The sequence below is a fragment of the Micropterus dolomieu genome, linkage group LG19 (assembly GCF_021292245.1).
Source record: "Micropterus dolomieu isolate WLL.071019.BEF.003 ecotype Adirondacks linkage group LG19, ASM2129224v1, whole genome shotgun sequence".
Taxonomy (NCBI): domain Eukaryota; kingdom Metazoa; phylum Chordata; class Actinopteri; order Centrarchiformes; family Centrarchidae; genus Micropterus; species Micropterus dolomieu.
This window is the reverse complement of record NC_060168.1, coordinates 21,000,401-21,004,097: the sequence shown is the minus strand read 5'-3', so window position 1 is coordinate 21,004,097 and position 3,697 is coordinate 21,000,401. Positions and strand designations below refer to the sequence as shown.

At 38.7% G+C, this 3,697-nt stretch overlaps 1 protein-coding gene across 1 annotated transcript in view; it reads left to right on the top strand.

Moving 5' to 3' along the window:
* The window catches only part of cstf2 (cleavage stimulation factor, 3' pre-RNA, subunit 2), a 14,434-nt gene that overhangs the window by 5,286 nt on the left and 5,451 nt on the right, over positions 1-3,697 (top strand). The window lies entirely within an intron of this gene.

The following is a 3,697-nucleotide window of genomic DNA, read 5'->3' as shown; positions in this document are numbered from 1 at the left end:
CTGCTTGTGTACTCACATCACCAACTGAACTGGCTGTGGCAACATCACTTTTATGTTCCAAAAATCAATTACTGAGGTCATTGATGGTTAATGTGAGAGGTGTGACTGTTTCATGGCACCCGTTCCTCATGCAGAATGAACACAAACTGATTGTTTACCAAATCTTCATTCCACTATTGAATCGGCGGCAAACGTCTGCCACTACAGTCTGTAATTCTGGAGGCTTACAGCAGTTGTTTTTGACGCGTGTGTGTATCTGCTCAGTTGATTCCACACACGTGTCATGCTGTAGTTTCCTCTGGTTTATTAGTCTCTGTTGTGATTTGCCATCTGTATGATAAGATGTGCAACATTTTTAAGGATTATAGATTTAGGTATATGTTATGTTTGACAAATAGTACTAGAGTTTGTAATGAAAATTAGGACTGCAATTAACAATTTTCATTGTCCATTAATCTGGGGATCATTTTACTCGATTAATCGATCGTTGTTTGGTCTATAAAATGGTGAAAAGTGTTTCCCAAATCTCAAGAGTATGTCTTCAAATGTCTTGTTTTGTACACAACCCAAATATAGTCAATTTACTTTCGCAGAGGAGGAAAGAATCCAGATATTGATATTTAAGAAGCAGAAATCAGAGAATCTTTACTTTGTTTTGTTATATATATATATATATATATATATATATACACGTTAATGATTATTCAGGAACCACACTACAGTTTCCAAATAATTATATTGTCTTTTTCTAATGACCATATTGATTTGTCTGTGGGTTGCACCAAAATCAGGGTCAGTCTTATTTTTGCATTTTCCAATCAACTGCCACAGTGCAGTGTTTCCTATGCTCATTTTATTTAAGTGGATCCACAATATAGATTTGGACAAACCAAGAACATTGTTTCTATATATTTTTTTTTTCTATTTCATTCAAAAGTCATTGATGTCACTTTAATGTCAAAGTGACATTAAACTGTCCAGTTACAGGCGCAACCAAAGCTACAGTCATACATTTTTCTTCAGTTATTTCAGCAGATACATTTGTATAACTGCACTTATTCTGACCTCAACTGTAACTGCAGCTCCTCCATTAACAGAGATTTGGCTAAAATACAAAAAAGAAATTATCTTCTTGTCAGAATGAATGAATTACCTCATTTTACGTTAAAGCTTTGCAGGTGTCATGGCTCACTGGGATCACTAGGTGTCACCAGAGCCCTGTAATTAGTCGAGGTGCTTTATTAGCGGCACAGAATTATCACCTTGACTCTTGAGGATCTTATTTTAACTCTCCCTAAATGTTAGTCATTCTATTGTTGTCTCTGTTTCTGCCTTCGTCTAACATATTTCCTAACGTTAAGTTCCCTCTTCACCGCCCTGTGTGTGTGTGCGTGTGCATGCGCGCATACAATAATGTCATGAGCATGCTTCAAAAGTGCTGCTTTGGTCTCTTGAGTCTTGTGTCTCCTGTTCTTCTCACTTTAATGCTGGCTCAGGAAACCTTCAGCATTCTCCCACAGGATCGTCTGGACAAGCTGCTATCGAGCGGCCTCAAGGTATCACTGTGCTCCGTCAGTTCTCCAGTCAGGTCACAGGACTGTTATGGAGAGGTCAAATGTACTGCTCTTCTGGGATTTAGTGTTAGCTTTCTGCAGTTTGTTCGACTGCATTGAACACTAAATATGAACCCCTTTTACCTTTACACATTCAGCCATTAAAGTAGTTATTGAGCCTGTATGTATAAAGATTATGATCTCTAAGCTTTATCATAACTAAAGCAGGATGTGTGGTGAGGGTGGGGGGATGGGGATGACACCTCGTGTGACCAGATAAGGGTTTTTTGGGCAGGTGCCAGGAGTAGAAGTAAAACTGTTAATGTGACTCAGAACCCAAATGTGAGTGCAAAATAGTAAGTAAATAAATGTAGTAAGTTGTGTGTAGTGCATTGTAGATAGTTTTAAATTCACAGGACCTTCAGTTCAGTGTTGAAATAGGAAAACTATAAACTTTTGTGAGAGGTGTGAATTTGATATTTCAACAGTGCCGTTGTCAGAACATGTAGTATACATACACTAGTTGCTTGTGTTTAAGTAAGTTTGTCAACACGAGATGATGGCTTTCTGCCATCTGCACTCTTTTAGTTTTTAGTAGACTTCATTGCGCAGCTTGGTGGCTGTCAATACAGAGGAGGACTTAAGATACTCTGTGAAGGAGGTTGAAAATGCTTGACAGGCCTCATCACCTCGTCTAGTTGACTCATTGTCAACCTGCTCAGTGTGACCTGCAATACATGTGCAGGTGTGACTCTGAGCTCGAGGCAAGTCTGAGCCAGTCATTGGAAATGGGACAACTCTGACAGTTGACCTGCATCCGACAGGTTAAGAGCTTGGTGAACCAGTCCTGGTGCCGTAGTAAACCACAAACACTGATTCTCTGTGTAGCTGAATTGTGTGCAAGAACAAACATTGTCCATGCTGAAAGGTGTGCTTGTTTGTGGTGGGGCTGTGTTGTTATCACCTTTGTGAATGTTTTGTCTTGGTGCTTTTTTTCTTCTGATGCTCTGCACGAGCTAATCTCATTTGACAGAAGACAAATTGCATTTAAACCTCCCCGGGCATTATTAAATTGCTTTGACTCTGGGGGTTACTTTGCAGAGTCTGCTATTTGTAGTTTGTGAAAGTTTGGAAGAGACTGTCATCAATCCAGACTGATGGACGTGGACCACAGGAGATCTCCTGTTGTTCAAGACATGATGTAAAATAGATGTTGAGGCCACATGTTGGGGTGGAGGCATGTTTTTTTTGTTTGTTTTTTGTTGTTGCCTTTTTTTATTCTCATTTTCTCTGTTTACGTTCTGTTTTTAGGCTTTTTGTTTACCAACTGATTTAAAATGAGACATACTATTTAGAGTTCTGAAAATGTAATTTATTGATATTCACACCTGGCAGATTTTCACAAAACTCCTACTCCTTTTCTGAATCAGTAGAAATTCACATGAAGGCATTCGGTTCAGACTTGTGATGTTTTTTATTAGAGATTATTTAAAACGTATGAATGTAGTGTCTGAAAAAAGAAGAATATAGTGACATTTGGCACCTAATGAGAGGTCTGTCCTTGAGTCTTGGTTTTGTCAATTTTGAAGTCATTAGTTGCAGCAATTCAACCAAACCACATGTGAGATGACAGCAGATAAAAGGAAATGAATGTGTTCACTGGCATGAACGGATCTAAACCTGCCTTACTGCAATTTATTCAAAAATTGTGTGCTGTTGTTTCCTTTGGGTAGTAACACTGTAGATAGTCATGCAGTTAAAACAATTTAACACTGACACACCGATTTTACTTCTATCTTTCTGCATGCTTCCCATCATGATGTTTTCATGGCCAAATAACACCAGAGTTACAGGACACAAGTAGGAAAATATTCAGACCTTCTTTATCTGTGTGGGAATTTGTTTTTGTTTTTTTTTACAGATGGCATTTCATGTGTTTTGAACCTATAACCTCCCTCTTAATGTTGATTCACTTTTTCCTGAATTTTTGTGTTCCTGATCCCTCTCTTGATATTTCCCCATGTGTGTTGACATCAGGCTGTGGCAGTTTGATGTGGCTTTGGTTGTTTCCTGAGATATCTATCCTGAGCACTCATCCTTTCGTAGTTGTAGCTGTGTGTGTGTGTGTGTGTGTGTGTGTGTGT